Source organism: Stegodyphus dumicola, chromosome 1, assembly GCF_044657685.1.
Source record: "Stegodyphus dumicola isolate Sdum_Otavi_A_Nest chromosome 1, ASM4465768v1".
Taxonomy (NCBI): Eukaryota; Metazoa; Arthropoda; class Arachnida; order Araneae; family Eresidae; genus Stegodyphus; species Stegodyphus dumicola.
Window position 1 is genome coordinate 4,508,752 of NC_140768.1, and position 20,108 is coordinate 4,528,859.

The 20,108-nt window shown below is 35.1% G+C and overlaps 1 long non-coding RNA gene across 1 annotated transcript in view; it reads left to right on the top strand.

Annotated features, from left to right (window-relative positions):
- The window catches only part of LOC146999035 (uncharacterized), an 81,009-nt gene continuing 60,901 nt past the window's right edge, over positions 1 to 20,108 (top strand). Inside the window, exon 1 of the long non-coding RNA XR_015040056.1 lies at positions 1 to 74. This is a non-coding gene — a long non-coding RNA (uncharacterized LOC146999035). The remainder of the gene's footprint in view (positions 75 to 20,108) is intronic.

The window sequence follows — 20,108 nt, forward strand, 5'->3', positions numbered from 1 at the left end:
TACCAGGTGTTAGTTGAAGTTCCCATCTCCCACCATCTGCTGACCACTTCCCGACTAAGTTTAGCAAGAAATAGGTATTAAAACTACATTAAATTAAATTTTATTTATTTACTTTGACCATGTCTTGTTAAAAAAGTTATTTGTTTGAAATTTTCTCACAACAAATTTTCACTCTTAGCCAAATGCTGTCGAAAATATATTTTACAGTATATTTCAAGTTTTATATTTTTATTAGATATTTAGTATGATGTTTTATTAAATATTTAGTATAATGGTATTAATAAGTGTTTAGTATGGTTTTCATAAAAATATTAAATTCTGAGTATTTTTTTAATATTATTTAAATATTACATATTTAATATACTTTTTAAATTATTAGATTGTTTTTAGTTATAATTTACTTTAATTCATTATATATATAAAGACGTCAAGTAAGAAATTTAGAACTAATTTTTCACAAAGACCAAAAATTGAAATTAATATTTAATAAATTTAAAATAATCCAATAAATGCAATAAAAAAAATGTTAAAACAAAACTTTTCAAATAAGCAAAATTACATTTGAAGAAATTTAATGAAATTTAAAGAAAAATGAACGAAACAGAAAAGGAATTCAATCAACTTCAGTGCCACTTCGTCAGGGGGGAGGAACATTGAAGTCAATTAAAATCTCTCTTCGGCAAAATAAGCAAGGAAAAAACAAAGTAAATTCTAATTAGAATCTTGTACCTTAAATAAAACGAATTCTATCTTATTTAAAGAACTGAAAACGAAAGTGAAATAATAAAGTACTTCAGTGAAAAATTTAAATCAAAATTTTTTATGCTTTATGTTTAAATGTAATAAAATTTGATTTAAATTTTACTACAAGGTTCAGCGACTTTACCTCTCGGCCTCTGGTGGGCCCAAAAACAAGTAAAACGGAAATAACCCAACACATACAAAAATAAAAGGGACAAATGCATATTTGATCTAAAAAATAAAAAAATGAAAAATAGAGGAGTAAATTGTTAAAAATCTGTAAAAAGCAACAGAAGTTTTGAAATGAAAAAAATATATATGCGCCTGTACAGTTGCAAAGCCTTAAATTTTAAATTGGTTAGAACAAACCTCTACCGTAACACAAAAAATGCAGAAGTTAAAATCAATAATTTGAAAAAGGAAAAAGCATCGTATTTATGAATTCTAAAAAGACCGCCAATTAGAGTTTAAGTGAATTCGCTTCAGTTCAATGAATGGAAAAATTTTTAGTATTAGTAATGTTAGTGTAGTAATGTATATATAAATAAAACAAAAACATACGGTAAAAAATAGAAAAGTAATTAATTCCTACACTCGAGCTGCATAGGATTGAATAGTAAAGAGATTATTATAATAAGAAATTTTTTATTAATAATCATCATTAGTGTTTTAAATAACTTTTGCAAAGTTCTATTCGAAGCATTAAACTAAAAGTGATTAAATTGTTTCTGCCATAAATGTACGTAATTCTTTAATTCCCTTTAAAAATTTTGTTCTCTGGCTTTTACATTTCAATATCAATTAACAATAAATCTAAATTAATAGACTAAATAATTTTTACTCGGGCTAGGATAACCTTTTCACTAAAATAATTCTTATAATAATAATTTTTTATATATAATATATAACATTAAAATAATTATAAAAGTAATAATAATAATAATAAAATTTGAAAGAATCAGCTTTTAACTTAAAGCAGAGAGTTTGTTAAGAATTTTTATGTTCTCTTTCAGCTCCCACTTTATCTGTCTGTTCTTGAACTCACTCTTGCTGATACAAAATTATTTTGTCTTTTAAAATTTAATATTAAATATCATTTTCTTCTCACATACACCACATAAAATTCAACAACAAAATCACAAAAAAATTTAAACATGTCTTTAAGATTCGCGATATAGTGTTAACTGTTTCCATACATTTTTTTCACCAGTAAAGGATATTATTCTCGAACCTCAACACACTACCGTGGAATTAGTATTGTTGTCCGTTTCACTTTTCAAATAACTAGCCACTGGCCTTTCCGGCCGCCTAAAATTATATAAAGGAAGAAGAATATATAATTCTTTTAACAAATCCAGCTAGTGTAATTTCACGGGAGAAGATGGTAATTAATAAAAGAGATAAGAAACTTTGTTTATTGCTTTTAATGGTTTACCCAAACGGGAACAAACTGGCGCGTGGAAGTTAAAAATATTTTACATCGACTTGGTTGAAATGGTGTAGTCACCAGAGTGCCTGTTGCATGAGGCGTTATCCCTATGGAATAATTTTTTATTTTTTTTATTTTTTTTTTAAGAATCATGTCAGTCTAAAGAATGTACATCATGGTAAGTCTTTAAATAAATTTTTAAAAAAAGTAGAAGTTTTATAAGGTATTTCTCCCGCCTTCTTGGGATGCCTTCATGGTATGGTGGTCTGTGCGCTGGGCGCGTATTCCAGAGGTCCGCGGTTCGATTCTCGGCGAAGGCGTTGCTCATTTTTCATCACTCCTGCTTTCGAATTAACTTAATGCCTCTACAAGTGGTGCCCGAATTAAAAGGGTGGTGGATGCTAAAACCCCAGTCGCCCTTTAAAAGGGGGAGTATATAAGGTATTTCTCCCGTCTTCTTGGGATGTCTTCGTGGTGTGGTGGTCTGCACGCTAGGCGCGTATTCCAGAGGTCCGCGGTTCAATTTCCGGGGAAGGCGTTGCTAATTTTTCATTGTAGCTGTCTCCCCCCAAAATACCTAATGATGTCTCTACAGTGGCGCCCGAACTAAAAGGGTGGTGGATGCTGATTCTCCAGACAAAGGATTTGGCGATTGGGTCCCTAAAACCCCAGTCGCCCTTTAAAAGGGGGGAATATATATGGTATTTCTTCCGCTTTCTTCGCATGCCTTCGTGGTGTGGTGGTCTGCACGCTGGGCTAGAGGTCCAGGGCTGGATTGCCGGCGAAGGCGTTGCAAATTTTTCATTTCTCCTGCTTCAAAAAAAAAATACATAATGTCTCTACAGTTTCACAGAATTTACATTTTAAGAGTAAACATAAATAATAAAAGAAAGCAATGAATTGTTATCCGAAAACGATACACCTCGTCCGAGGTATTTTAAAGAAAGTGCTTTTCGGCATTTTTGTGCTAATTGCGCTAAAGTATGTTGCAAACTCACTAAAGTGAAAAGTTTTTAAAAGTTTGGCGACTTTCAAGGATTATACTTAAAAGTTTTAACTCCTTTTCGCATATTAATTGTTTCAAGCCTCTACATGTGAGTAAATTAGTTATTATCAACATCTATAATAATATCACAGATGCTATATTAGTGTCGAAAAAGTTATTCTGCGTACAAATATATAACTTTACTTTCTAAACTTATCGGAGAGGAGATGGGAGATGAGTGAGAGTCGACGAAAACCGACAAGTCGCGCTCCCCACTGCGAATCGAAACTCCGTTAACAAATAGTCCAGTTATTGGACTCGACAAAGTTGGATTGGTGCATGAAATAAAAACGCTCTGTTCACTACACGGTACCGCATCATCCAGTCTCGGCGGTAAGTCCGCTGCCAGCATCGAGTGAGGATAGAACTGGTGATTACTTTCGCGGATGTGTCCCGCTGAAAAAAGCAATCTTCTTGCAACACTGCTTGCTTGTCCCTCGAGGAATTATGTCATTGCCTTTTTCTTGGGCGGTCTCTTATTTCGCGAAGAGAGTTGATGTCAGTTGAGCCGAAGTAGATCATTCTTAGTTTGTTATTGTTTTGTCATATTTTTGAAAGCTTTGAAAACTGACTGAATTTGCTAATAAAAATATAATTCTCAAGGAGCCAAAAATTAGAATTTGAACATTAAGCAAAATATTAATAATCAAACGATTACTTGCCGAGGTATGTAACAAATGGCTTTTGGATAATTCTTTATTAATTGATTGGTGTATTTAATTATGGCAAAGCACACTAGGGCTATCTGCCTAAGGGGAGGGATGCCTTCATGGAGGACTTTCTAAGGGAAACTGGCTCGTATACACGTTACACATGGAGAAAACCACGAAAACACCTATGCAGCCAGCCTGTTCGCGAGATTCTTTATTAATTGAAATAGTACTACGAATGTGGATAGCAAGCTCGATCGGATAAATTATAACTTAAAAGAAGTCAAATTAAGGATGTTATGTTCCGGACAATGGGTGTATTTGTCCAGTTAATCTGGACATGAAAATCGCCAAGGCCTGAGTGGACGATTGCGTAACATAAAAAAATATAGTAAATATTGCATAATAGTCCCCAAATTTCAGAAAGACTTGAATAAAGGCGTTTCTGAAGCCAAAACAAAACAATTCTATCTCGAAATACGTAGCATAGTGTATTAGAAACATATTTTGTTAAATATAGTGTTACTGAAAATGCTCACAATTATTAATTAATTATATTATAAGTTAAATAAATTTGAAATTAATTCAGTTATGTAGACAATTAGAAGAGAAAACATTTAAATTATTAAAAAAAGGATATTGAAATTAATATTTTTGTTAAGCAATTCAATTAAAATTTGAAAGATAAATTGAAGTCATAAAGTTAGGTTAAATGGAAGCTGTTTGGATATTTAGTAAGTTGGGGAAGAAATAAATGGAAGATCTTTTATTTCGAGCGCTGACAGAAATTAGCCGATTGTGTGCATGAGAAAAGATATGTTAGCTTAAAGTAACGCAACAGTCTAAAATATTTCGAAAGATTCCTTTAAAGTAATTTTAACATCAAAATAAATCAACATATTTTGAAATAAAGTGATTCGGATCTGAGGTAGAGTGGCGTCAACTCCCAGAACGTTTTGGTTTTGTGTCTGTCCCAGCGTGCAGAACCACTACACCACGAAGGCTCACTAGGAAGGTGGGAGGAATACTTTATATACTCCCCCTTTTAAATCCTGGCTGTGGAAAATCCTCATCCAACACCCTTTTAGCTCGGGCGCCACTGTAGAGACATTAGGATTTTTTTTGGAAGCAAGAGAGATTGAAAAATCAGTAAACGCCTTCGCCGGGAATCGAACCACGGACCTCTGAAATACCGACCCAGCGTGCAAAACCACTACACCCCGAAGACTCGCTAGAAAGGTGGAAGGAATACCTTATAGATTATGCTCACTTATCTGGCGTGGTCAGCTCAAGCCTACGAAATACGTCGTGGTAAGGAGCGCTTGATTACGCCTGCCGTTGGCAACAGCCTTGAGTTGTGACAGTGAGATTTGGCTTATTTTCGCCCCCAATTTTGATGGAAAGCACCCCGGGGGGGACGAGTCCCAGGGTCTCTCACCCCTCCCTGCGGAATAACATTTTGCCTTCCTCGATTTTTCTCAAACACCTGCATCGGGTAGATGCAAACCTATGAATCAAATTTTGGCTTTTTGTTCTTAACATAAGAAGATGGTACCGTCAGTGGGCGGGTGGTTTATAATCTAGAACTTTAAGGTTCGAATTATTCCGTCGAAATTGATTTGGCTGCGTTAATTGCTGATGTCAGTCACTAATTGCTGAAAATTTACTGAGGACTGAAGATGGTAGGAAAACCTACACCGTCGATTTTGAAACAGCTGAAACGTGCATACAGAGGCACATAGAATTTTGAATTAAACTGGAAAGGCGATCGCAAGAAGCTTCTGCAGCTCGAAATGAAAAGGAAAATTTAAATTACCAAAAACTGAGCTGAAGAAATATTTAGGTCCAAAGGATTTTATATGATGACCCAAAGGATTACTAGTCCTTCTGGAGCCTATTTCAGAAGCTTCAAGAAGAGTCTACCTGATGAAGATAAAATGGAATATATTGTGCAATCTATGCAGCCAAAATCGAAAGCTGAGCGTCTCATTCAGTCTTAACGTAACAGAATTTAACCAAAGGCCATCAAACAGTTGAAAGAATGATTTGGAAACGATGATTTGCCTGTTCAGATTTATGTTCGTGATTTATTAAGCATGGTTATGAAGAAAGCCGTGACTGGGCAAACATAGGTCAATTTAGCAATCTTGTATGACAAGCTGGAAGCTAACGCCTTTATTCAAGTCTTTATTAGACTTGAATAAAGGCGAAGAAACGCCTTTATTCAAGTCTTTCTGAAATTTGGGGACTATTATGCAATATTTACTGTATTTTTTTATGTTACGCAATAGTCCACTCAGGCCTTTGCGATTTTCATGTCCAGATTAATTTCCAGTGAGATTCCACACCAGTGAGAGCTTTGGAGAGCTTAGGAAGAAGACAAGAAAAGTTTGGGGATATTCTAATTCAATTTGTGGAAAGCTACATGGGAAAGAAGGAGAAGTTAAGAGTTAAAGGATTCTAAGATTTCCCGTTCTTTAGAACAGTTGATGAATTTTCTTCGCCAAGAAGCTAAAGGCGAAGAAATGGTGTCATTAGCAAGAACCGGATCTGGTTCTCACCTTAAAATTTTTAAAAATAGCTCTATTTCTAAAAAGGATCCACCAGCGGCCGAGCGGTAAAGACGCTGAACACTGGTAGTTCGGTCCGAGGTTTGAATCCCGCGAACGGGCTGGCTGCATGGGTGTTTTCGTGGTTTTCCCCATGTGTAACATGTATACGAGCCAGTTTCCCTTGGAAAGTCCTCCACGAAAGGCATCCCTCCCTTTAGGCAGATAGTCCTCGTGTGCTTTGCCATAACTGAATAATCCAATCCAATCCTATTTCTAAAAAGAAAAACAAAGGAAGCTGAACTTACGTCGGCCTCTGCATTAGTAAGCCTTGATAAGAATACAGGCAAGTGACTTCATTGTACTTAATTGATAAATTCCACACCAGTGAATAATATTTTAAAGCAAAAGAAAAGACTTAAAAAGATAAAAAAAACAGACATTGTTAAAGAAAATACAGGTGTTTCAATTTTTTTTTTTTTTTTTTTTTTTTTAAGATCATTTAAGCAGATTTTGTAATGTTAAAAATCAAATGAACTGTTCTAAGTGTAGTAATTCTCATGTTGATATTATTTGTCCTAAACAAGGAGAAAAGAATGTACGTAAAACACGGAAGTCCTCTAATTGCCGTAGAAGTGAAACTGTTTATTTGCAACTCTTCATGTAGCCATCCGGGCTCAACGTGAAGGCGGAAAGTTCACGCTTCGTGTGATTTGGCTAGCCGAAATACACTCATGTCCATAAATTAAGGATAATGCAAAATGAGGCAAAGGAAGAGTTACAAGCAAAACAAATTTGACTTATTTGTAAAGCTTATTTATTAAACAAAAGGTAAAGAGCAAAAAAAGATGCTACATGTTTGATATAATTAAAAAAATTAGCGATTTTTTCTCCCTGGAGCAAATTACACACACACAAAAAAAAAAAAAAAAAAAAAAAAAAAAATCTATTTACAAAAAACCAATATTACATGGTTGGTATGATTGTTAATACATTGTATGTCTCCCAGACGATGCAATACAGTCCGTACAATGCCTAGGCATGCTAGTATCGAATTATCGATCTGATCTTGGGGGATATTATACCACTCAAAAAGCAATGCTCTCCGAAGTTCCGGTAGACATGTAGGAGGAGGTTGTAGGGCTGCAGCTCGTCGGCCAAGCATGTCCCACACGTGCTCTACTAGATTCAAGTCCGGTGAGAATGCTGGCCAGTCCATACGGGTGATATCTTCCGATTGAAGGCATTCGCTTACGATGTTTGCACGGTGAGGACGGGCGTTGTCATTCATAAACACAAATTGTGCGCCCATGGCGCCCCGAAACAAACGTACATGTTGCTCCAGAATGACGTGCCGATAGATTTGGCTTGTCATGGTTCCAATTTGAACATGCAGGTCAGTTTTGGAACCCAGAATAATTCCACCCCAAACGAGCACTCCTGCACCACTGTAACGGTGTCGTTCAATGATGTTTTCTTGGTGGTAACGGGTACCTGGAGCTCTCCATATGAAAGTCCCGCGAGAATCAGATTCCAGACGCCCACATTCCAAACGGCCGATAATTCTAACACGTAAAAAATCATCCAAATGCGTCCTTTGTGTCATAACTATTCGGTTATTGCACTGAAATGCTTATAAAGCGCCTGCGAACAATTTTACTTCTTTGCCTGTATTCCTTATATATCACTCTCTTACACTCTCGTCATTGTGACGTACCATCGATGTCATCTGCTTACTTCCTGAAATTTGCATATGATTCTTGAAGATGTGTGTAGTGATTTTACAGGTGATATATTTATTTTAGAGTTCGATTTCTGCGTGACTCCGAATTATCCTTAATTTATGGACATGAGTGTAGTTACATAAGCGAAAGAATTATAACGTTATTGAATGTTCCCCCGCTTTAGAATGAAACAGTAACACAGGCTTCATCTGGGAGGGAATGAAACGAAACCGAAGGAACGTGAAGTATTTTCTATCGAAGTCAGTAATTTAAGAAAGGTCATATACTTTTGTAGTTTTTTGGAAAAAAAAGTTCTTTTGGAAAAAAGGAAAAAAAAAAAAAAAAAAAAAAAAAATGCGGATTTATTCCGATAATTAATAATTGTCGAATTTTAAACGACTTGAAACGAAATAAAATATTTTGCAGATACTTTCTGCGAGAAAAGAGAGACTGATGTTTTGTGAAAATTTCTGAATGAAAGCTCAGTTGAGTTAGATACAGGGCTAACAGCAGTGAAAACTAAAAACGGGTGGGCGGTAATTAGGATACAGAATTCATGAACAGGTGATAGCATTTTAACTACTTTGTTCGAAATATTCCTTTGAGCGCATGATAAGAATTGAAATTTTAGGACTAGCTGATTCGTTCCAAACTGTTAAGGACAGCTTAATTGATTTTGAAGAAAAAAATTAAAATTCTTCGCAATGCCAAATACGAACTAGAACTACCTTGGAAATGCAACTTTACGCATTTAGGCACTATTCCGTTTTGAGGACCGTAAAAAAATTGTAGCGAAAATGTATGCGCAAAAGCGCCAAATCTAGCAAACGCACCCATTTAACAACGCGCCAAATGTAACGGACGCGCTGATTTCAGATTGCGTAAGTTTACATAGTTCTATATATCTTAAGACGCCATTGAAATACTAGTTCCAATTTTTAAATCCTTTTTTGATATAATATGGATTTAAAAATTTGGGAATTGCCCATGACGAAAAGTGTGCAATAGAATTTTGGGTAAAGTGCAGAATCACCCACTGTTTAATGCGTTTTTAAGAATTGCACATACTCGGTATCCATGTACACATCGACTTATTTTGACTTCAAAAATAATTCCAGAATTGCACAAAAATGGCACACCCTTGACTTTATCTATGTACACATTGAGCTATTTTCACTTAAAAAGTAAAAGAAAATTGACAAAAATCCAATTGTTTTTACCCTTGTAAAAAGCAGCAAACAAATAAGTGGGCGATTCTGCACTTTACCGAGAATTTTTTCAAAGAAAAGGCATCATTCATTATAAAAAATTATGTTTGAACAACCAACGAGATGAAAGGATGCTTTAGCGAAATAGCGATGCAGGCATCCATTCAATTATGTTTAGCAATTTTTTTATCAATTCTAATAATGATCTGAAATAGTTATTTACTCTTATGCTTCCATTCAGTCATGTTTAGTATTTTTTATATAAATTATAATAATAAAAACGTATTATATGAAATTAACCTTTCATCTAAATTAAAACATTAATCTATTTATTATTATACGTCTTTTCTTGCTTTAGGGTTGCCGCAATTATTTTTGGCAGCACTGGCATCAACAATAGTTTGGCTGTTTTTTACTGCCGTCAAAACCGAATAGTACCCGCATTTATTTGATAATAAAAAACTAACCTGGAGGTTTATTAGTTTTTGGTTTATGGTACACTCGAGGGCTTTTTGCCTAAAAGAAAAGATGCAGTCGTGGAGGACTTTTTAACTAATTTGGAGGAGGTATCAGAAAGTGATTAATAAGTTAAAATTTACCAAAGGCTTTTGTGCAAACTTTTATATAATTATGCATCTAAAGACGCCTGTCTGTTGCAACCAAAGACAGATTCCCCCCCCCCCCGTGTAATGAAGAGCAAAAAATTTGTAAGCATTGTCGAGTTATATTTGGAATTTATTCAAACCCTTATATGTTAAATGAGTCTTTAATACATCTTTTAGGAAATTACCTCCCCCGTATGATGAAACTGCTCAAAAATTCAAAAACTACTTCTGCGAGGACAATTGTGTAACTGGAGTTGTTAATATTAACAAACAAGTTCGTTTTATAGAACAGGTACACTTAATCATGTCTAGAGACTGTTTTAATTTGGGTGGTTTTGAAAACAATGTTGCTTGTAAAGATGTTGAGAAGCATCACCGGATATTGTGAATAAATTCTAAAAATAATACGTTACAAAGATGTACATGAACTAAAAAGTGAAACTTTCCCTCATTATATATGGTAATTAATTAATTTTCTAAATAGCAGGTTTTTGTTGATGCCAGCAAAGGGGCATCTGCTGTGAGTGTCTTTATTCAGTCAATAGATAATTCTGAGGTGAAATTAGTTGTTTTTGTTAGAGCGAAGTCTAGAGTAGCTTCTCTCAAACCTCTGGCTATGCCACGATTGGAGTTGAAGGCTTGAAGTGTAGGCGCTAGGCTTACGAATTCTAGTATCGAAACGCTTGGTCTACCATATTTTAGTGTGTGTGTGATTATGGCAAAGTCTCGAGGGCTATCTGCCAAAGGGCAGGCAAGCGTAGGCAGTAACAAGGTAACAAGGTGCAAGCGTAGGCAGTAATGTATCATATTAATGTGTAAGCAGTATTTGTATTATATTAATGTGTTATCATGTATCATATTAATGTGTAATGTAATGAGTATATGCAATTATGTATCATTTAAAGTGTAAGTAGCATTCTATGTGCAAGCATTAATTCAAGTGTAAGTAGTAATTTATGTGTAAACAGTAATTTAGGAGTAATAATGTGTAATATAATGCATATATTTATGTGTATATGTAAGCATATTAATGTGTAAGGTAATGTGTATATGTAATCATGTATCATATTAATATGTAAGTAGTATCTTCTGTGCAAGCAGCAAATCATGTGCAAGCAGCTTATGTGTAAGCAGTAATTAATGAGTATCTATTTAACATAATGTGCAAGCAGTATTTCATATGCAAGCAGTAACTTATGTGTAAGCAGGAACTTATGTATCATCAGTAGGCCGCAATTCATGAGTAAGTAGTAATTTATGTACAATGCAACAGAATATGTATGTAATGCAATGGTATAACGCAACTATGCACAATGCAGCTATGTAATATAATCCCTGACTGAAACAGCATGCTGTTTCATACTCCGCACTGAATAACCAAATACGTGTAAACTGTGATCCGAATGTTGCCATATGTACAATGCTATATGTAATAATGTATCATATTAATGTGTAACCAGAATTTTAAGTGTAAGCAGTAACTTATATAAGTAATAATTTATGTGTCATCAGCAGGCAGTAACTTGTGTGTAAAGTAACAGTTATGTATAGTGCAACAGTATATGTGTGTAACGCAACGGTGCATTGCAACTATGTAGTATATTCTTTAACTGAAACAGCATTTTGTTTCATACTCCGCACTGAATAACCCAATATGAGTGAACTGCGATCTGAATGTTGCCATATGTACAATGTATTATGCAATTGTGTATCATATTAATGTGTAAGCAGTATTTTTCAGTATTTGAATCATAATAATGTGTAATTATGTATCAAATTAACGTGTAATGTAGCATGTATATGTAACTGAGCATCATATTAATGCACCATATTAATGTAGTCATATTAATGTAAGCAGTATTTCATGTGTAAGCAGTATTTCATGTGTAAGCAGTAATTTATGTGTAAGCAGTAATTCAGGTACAAGCACAAGCAGTAACTTATGTGTATGCGATAATTTACGAAAAAGCAGAATTTATATGTTATCAGTAGGTAGTAATTTATGAGTAAGTAGTAATTTATGTTATCGATAAACTCCCGGTGCGTCCTTATGGGGCCACAGGGAGTTGTTGCGTCTGGATAGGGGAGGGTGTGGGACATATGCCTATTTACCTCTGTTAGACGCCAGGCGTCCCCGTCCTCCGTCACCTGTCACCTGCCAAAGGGGAGGGATTCTTTCGTGGAGGACTTTCTAAGAGAAACTGGCTCGTATGCATGTTACACATGAGGAAAACCACGAAAACGCCCATGCAGCCAGCCCGTTTGCGGGATTCGAATCTCGGACCGGACTACCAGTGTTCAGGGACTTTACCGCTCGGCCGCTGGTGGGCCAACCAGATCTTAAAAGTAGCATTTTGGTTTGGTTCTACTACAGTCATTTGGTGGATAAAAGAACTGGGAAATTGGTTAGTTTTGGTGACCAACCGAGCAAAAGAAATTCCTCAGTTGACGAACCATCAGGCATGAAAGCATGTTCGGAGAGTATGAATATTGTTGATTTACTGTCGCGTGTCTATTCCGCTCAGGGCACATTCTCAGTGGTGGGAGGGGCTTCGTGGCTAAAGGCAGATCCGGAATATGGGCTGTTAGGGAAACTCATAGTCAGCCTAAAGAAGTAAATGAAGAGAGGAGAAAGATTAAAATGGTGACTGTTGATTTGGCGAAAGACGCACCCCTTTGGCTTCTAAACAACATTTCAAATTACGATATATTAATTCGACTGTTTGCTTGGATTTTAAGATTTGTAAATAAATGTCGAAAATTTCGTATTAAATGTGAAAACCTTGAACTTTCTTTTTCTAAGCTTGAAAATTCTGAATAGTGCTTGATTCTTTTAATTCAAAATTATTATTTACCTGATGTAAAATCTTTGAATTTTGTTACATTCAAAGATGAGGATAGGATTTTAAGAATAAGAACTGAGATTTCATCGAAGTAGTGAAAGAATTCTTCACATATGCAGTATTGTTACTGGACAAATACAAATTTACTAGGTTATTGATCAGATTTGTACATATGAAAAACGTTCAGTTATACAATGAAAATCTTTTTGCGAGAAAGATTTCGGATAATTAAAGCACTTAAAATACTGGATTTATGCAACTGTATTTGTTATAAATTTCAGAATCTCCCCAAGATTCAACGAGGGGGGGGAATGTTATGAACTGAAGTGAATTGAAGCTTTAAAGCTAGGGTAGAGTGACGTCAGGTTCTAGAATGCATGAGAATCAGAGTTAGGTTTTAGTGCGAAACGTGAAAGAAATTTTTGGTTTTTGTGTCTGTCTTTGAGTCTTCCTGGATTTTCCAAAACAAACTGAATCAGGTAGGTGCGAACCCATAAATTAAATTTTGACATTTCCTTCTCAACACTGGGAGTTCAATCCGTGTTTAAGGAACGGGTTGGTTGAATGGGCGTTTTCATAGTTTTTCCCTATGTGTAATGTGTATATGATTCAGTTTTCCTTAAAAAGTCCTCAACGAAGGCATTCCTCCCGTTAGGCAGATAGCTCTTGAGGCTTTGCCGTCATTACATAAACCAAACCCAGCCGAAGCAATCCGGGTTTAAATCTTTGCGAACGGGTTGTTTGCATGGAAGGTTTCGTAGTTTCCTATCTGTTAACAGGTTTTTGGTTTATTAAATTACGGCAAAGCACTCGAGGGCTATCTGCCTTAAGGGGGGATGCCTTCGTGGAGGACTTTTTAAGGGAAACTGGCTCGTATACACGTTACACCTGGGGAAAACCACGAAAACGCCCATGCAGCCAGCCCGTTCGCGGGATTCGAACCTCGGACCGAACTACCAGTGTTCAGCGACGTTACCCCTTGGCCGCTGGTGGGCATCTGTTAACAAGTACGAAAGAGACATTGCTTGCCGATGACTAGAGCAATAATTTTATGTTGAGGAAAATAGAGGTTATAATGTTTCATGGAGCAATAAAGGGGTAAATTATGAAATTTCGCGGAAGTTTATAGGTCTGTGAATAAATAAATCTGTGAAAATCGTGGTTTTACACAAACATTAATGTAAAAAAAGTGAATACGTAAATAAATAAACATTATAATATAGATATATATTTAATTGAAATTTATAAACCGGGCACTTTCTAGCACTGTAATAAACTTCATAACGTGAGATGACATTCTGATATGCATTGACGAGCCAAAACATTAGGACCATTACCATATTTTTCAGTGAACTCGGTCTGGGTGACGTGGAAATCATGCGATTAAGCGGGTATTGTATTTAACTGTTGCTGGAGAAGATATGGAATCATTCTTGCACTTTTGCGAGTGATGGGAAAGGCTGTTGATCCAAGCGAATTTTATAGAGGACAGATTGTAATGGCCCGAAGTCTTGGAACGAGTATCTTAGAAACTGTACGACTGGTAGGTTGCTCCCTATCTGCCGTTATTAGTATTTATACAAAGTGCATAAATGACGGTGAAACCAGCAGTAGACGCCAAGCTGCAGGATGTTCACACTTCATCAGAAAAAACTGTCTCGCTTGGTACAGCAAAATTGGCCACAGATAATGGCTCATCTGGCAGCTCAATACTATGCAGGTCCAAGTGCCCCACAGTAATCTTGCTGGCATTGATTTAATTAAATTTTCTCTAACAGTAGGGTCAGTATTCGACCACTCTTCAATAAGGGCTTGTTTGCTTGAAATCTTCCTTTTTCTTATTTTTAAATCCAAAGAATTCCACAAATTGTCCAAAGGATTTAAGTCTGGTGATTGTGGTGGAGTGGCAAGTTTTCTGAGTACATTATAAAGCAACCACATACGCGTTATACCAGCAGTGTGCTTAGGATCATTGTCTTGCTGAAAATAGTACGAATTACTGATACCCAATTTTATTGCACTTTGTGGCAAGTTATCTCACAGCACATCAATATAAGTTCGAGCTGTCGTATTACCATCAATGAAACACAAATTACCAACTCCTTTGCTAGCCATGCACCCCCAAATCATAACAGAGCCTCCTCCATGTTTAACTGTAGGTAACACATTTTTGGTATGAAAAGCAGTACAAGGTATTTTCCAAACTAATTTCCTGCCATCTGATTTAAAGATATTGAACTTACTTTCGTCGGAGAATATGACATTTTTCAAGAAATCAATTGCTTTATTGATATATTCCTTAGCGAATTCAAGTCTCTTCAGTCTGTTTCGTTCAGTTATGAGAGGTTTTTCCCTTGGAGATCTCCCATAAATTTGTGCATCGTGCAGGACATTTCGAACACTTTGGGCACATATTTGAACTCCAGATGTTGAAGCGACATCATTGGCTAAAGTAATTGCACTAAAAAAGGGATTTTTTATGCTTCTTTTATGATTTTTCGCTTCATTCGCAGTGAAAGTTTCTTTGGGCGTCCAGAGCGCAAGTTATTTGATGTAGATCCTCTTTCTTTATGACGTTTTATAACATACCGAACAGTAGAGAAGCAAACATTTACTTTTTTACCTATTTCTCGATAACTTAGGTCATTTTCACGTAGAGAAAAAATTTGTTCTCGCAACGAAATCGGCAATTCAGATTTCTTAGGTGCCATTACAATTTGAAATCGACAATCAACTGATAACGTTTCGACAACAGCTCCTTTTATAGTCGTCTTACGCATGTTATTTACTGCGGGATGACTGTCAAATAATAGCATAAAAGTGCAAATTTGCTAAAGTTGAGTTGAGTGTGCAAATACTTTTTTGACTTAAGATATTTTAATATTGTTGCAAAAAATGTTTTTTATTAATATTATTGTATTTTTGTAATTAATTTAAATGAATAAGCTTATTCTATTTTTTAAATGCCAATTTTTGTATTTCTTAATGCATTTTCTTATAAATTGTGAACAAAAATGTATGTGTGCAAATACTTTTTGTACCCACTGTATTTGGTACAACCTGTCTCCAGACACCTACCAAGAACTGTGGCATCCATGTCAAGGCAAGTTGTAGCTTTTTTGCGGGCCGAAGCTTGCGCAATGCGTTATTGATAGGTGTTTGTAATGTTTTGGATCTTCAGTGTATTTATTACATTAGGCATACTGAGATTTTTTGTGAATAAATAGCAAATTTTTAAATATGAGAAAATCATTTTTGAAACTCTTCGTTGATTCTGGCAAGCACAGATGGAAAATTTATACAACTTTAATAAAAACAAAGCAAACAAACAAACAAAAACAACAACAAAAAAAAAAAAAAAAAAAAACTGACAAAATGAGCTTTATTAATATTTTTGGTAACAGCTCTAATAATTAAAACTGAAATTAAGAAAATTTTGAAATTCATTTACTTATTCAGCTTTTGCGAAAAACGTATATGTACAATTTCAGGAAATATCTCAAGTTCGAGACAATGATTAGAGAAATTCGCGTCACAATAAAGGTTTTCTCTACTTAATAATGACCTATGCTTTTAAGAGCATTGGTTTGACGCTGTGCAGTGAATTTATGTAAATTAGTATAGTAAAATTAATTCGGCGCTCACAAGGTAATTTTTTTGAATTGATTGCTAAAATAAAATAGAACCCTAAGACGTCTAAGATTATAATATGGTGACTCTTGATATTATTTTTAAAGATACTAAATATTTTCTATTTTCATACTACTTTGAGCCCTCCCGATGTATTGAATTTGATTTGCATAAAATAAGTCGGGTCTTCCAGGCTAAGGATCTTGCAAAGCTTATTTGGGGTATGGATTCCAATAGTAAGTCTGAACTGTGGTTTAGTCCCTACAGTGATGCTCGAGGAAACAAGCTTGGAGATTTTGTCAGCTCCTATAACTTATATGTGATCAATGAGGACTGTGGCCCTACCTTTTGTTCGGAACAGGGATCAAGCTATATAGATGTCACAATTATGGGAGCTGATTTGCTAGCAAATGTTACCCGCTGGTGTCTCTCGGACTGTGAATCATTGTCAGATCATGCAATGATTGAATTCGACTTATCTGTTTCTGATGCTTCTTTAATTGCTGTCAGTAGAATTTTGTTTAATACAAAAAAAGCAAATTGGGGATATTTTGAAAAATATTGTTCACAGTATATTTCTTTGATCATTAATGGTTTGGATTCTTGCTCGAGCACTGACTCACTTAATGTGATTGTAGATTTTATGAATTCAGTTATTTTTCGGGCATGTATTAAATCTATGCCTACTAGAAGGACTGGTAGGCGAAAAGTACCTTGGTGGTCATTGGAAATTTCCATTATGAGAAAGAGAGTCAACGCGGCTAGACGGAGGTTCCAGAGGACTACTAGCAATGATATAAGGGACTTGTATAAGCGGAAATACCTTGATTTAAGGAAAAAATACAATGAAATGCTTATTGAGGCCAAATTAGAGTCTTGGAGGAAGTTTCTTTCCGATATAAATAATGAGAATGTGTGGAAAAAAATTTACACTTATGGTATTAAAGAAAATTTTATGAGGAAGATTGAGATCTCGGGCCTTCGGCTTTCAAGCGGTAACTTTACGTCTTCCTTGGAGGAAACTATCGATGCTATTCTTGATAAAGCTTTTCCTCCTGATTGTGTGAGACTTGATAATGACTTTCATACTCAGTGGCGCTCATCTGCTCGCAGTAGTTATGCGTCTCAGATTGATCCTCCTTTTTCGCAGGCCGAGGTTGATGATGTAATTCGTAATATAGGGCTTGGCAGGTCTCCTGGCTCGGACTCTATTCCCAATGAAACCATAAGATACTTCCATCGTCTTTTTCCTGCAGCTTTTCATAGATTATTTAATATATGTTTGAATCTTGGTGCTTTTCCACGAACTTGGAAGAACGCCCTTGTTATTGTGATACCCAAGAAACAAAGTATCACTGTTCCACATGTGAATAATCTTAGGTGTATCTGTCTTCTTTCTTCTTTAGGTAAATGTTTTGAAAAACTAATTACTAACAGAATTACTTGGCATCTACATAAAGAAAATATTCTTAGTGCTGACCAATATGGTTTCATTGCTCAAAAATGTGCTGAGGATGCACTTCTGCGTCTTAGCAACATTGTACAGAGGGGTAAGATGAGAGGTTTGTACACTATTTTAATTTTTCTTGATATTGAAATAAACCTATTAAAAAGTTAAGCGGAAATGTATAAAGATCAAGACCTTGGCCAGTGGGAACTTACGTTTGGCAGACAACGTGATGTGGGACCGAGCAAGGTTTGGTATAGTGGCAACATATACCAAGGCGGAATGAATGTTAATACATGGTTGTGCAACAGAATATAAAGAGCGAAAATGTTTGGTCAAAAAAGATTACGCGTTGGGTGTTTTCAGCCAACTGAAGAGCACGAACGTGGTGTCTGGGGACATTACTAGTGTAATTTAATTAAAAAACATTGAAGCCTTTTTCAACCCGAAGACTAGGTGGTGGATTTGCTAGGATTTGAGCTAAATTTGAAAATTCGAATAACTTAAAACAAAACTGAAAAACAAAATGTCTAAATTTGTGTCTAAAACAAAATATCATAGTTCCCATGTAATTGTATAGCAATATCTAGATTGTAATCTTATTCTTTATATTTCCTTTCTTAAATTTTTGTTAAAATGGGCATTTTGTTTTTGAAAAGAGAATAGTAGTTTTATAGTTTCCTATTCATACTATTTTACATTTCAAAAAGAAATATAAGTCATCTGAGAAAGAAATGTAATCTATGCAGACTGCGACTGTTTAGTTATATTGCGCTACAAAACGTTTAGCATTCACGATAACCTACTGAATATTTCAAAAGCAAGGTACTTCTGTATCTGAACTCGACTTTAGAAGGACTCTATCAAAATCAAATCTCCGGTATATCTTCGTTCCACCGGCTGTCCCCCCATTTCGGATATCGATCGAACTTTCGAATCCTCTTCGACGCGCCACGCATAATTGACTTTGCGCCCCTGGGACCGCAGGGCTCACAGATAAAACAGTGTTTATAGAAAGAATTCGTTAAGGGCCCATTCATAGAACTAATGAGTCATCTTTGGAACCCTTCGATTCGAAATGGGGGTAGGACTCCCCTCTCTGCCAACACCCTCGCGTTCCTTTGCTTTTTCTCTCTGAACTGAGAAGCACTAGAAGCATTTTAGTTTACTTGTTGAATGGAAAGAAATGAGAAGTATTCATTTTATTTTATTTCATTTCTTACGAAAGGGTTTTCGTCTCAGAATACGGTTTGGTGATCTAATTGGAATATTAAGCTCAAGAAGAAGTTTTCAGCTAGCTATTTCGTCTTTCAGAAAAAGAATAATTGTTCTGAATAGTTTTTAATACATCAAGGATGTGTTAAAAATGTAATTTATTGAGATTACTTTTGGTACGAAGAAATAAGATTGATGCCAGTATAATAAAACTTTAATTGCTCAAAATAATTTTGATCTCAGCGCATCGGAGCATTAAAAAGAGTCCGGTTAATTGACCTGCTTATTTTTCTTCTGCAAGTCAAATGCGTATTTACTTTTATGGAACAAAAGTGTTTAATCATGTCGAAGATTAGGTGCGAAATTGGGAGAAAGTGCAGAATCGCCCACTGCTTGCCGCGTTTTTAAGAATTGCACATACACGGTATCATCCATGTACACGTCGACCTATTTTCACTTAAAAAAACATCCCAGAATTGCACAAAAATGGCATTGCGCACACTCTTGACTTTATCCATGTACACTGCTAAAGTAACCTTTATCACCTTACCAAAATGTCGCCAAACTACCTGTTACCATATTCCAAAGATTAGCGGGGAAGAAGTGCAATGAAAATATTAATACAATTTATTGATTTAATTTATTATAAATTATGTAAATTATTTTTAAAAATGTATCATTTTGTTATACAAGAATCACATTTAAAGAATGAAACACATGTTTTATACATACTTATATATTAAGAAATTTAAAGTATTTTTATTTCATGAATTACATAATATAGTTGCGTCAATAAATTGAAATAAAGGCGTTAAAGAAGTATGTTTTATATAAAAAAGAACTATGCAATACGCTTGCTATGAAAAAATTATGTAAAGGAAATATATTATTAAAAGTTAAAATACAGGTATAAAAGAATGCAAAAGTCAAAAATAACTTTTTTTACTTTTACCGTTTAATTTGTTGATCATCGAATTGTTTTGATATGACACACTGAAATTCGGAATATTTTGATTTACTAT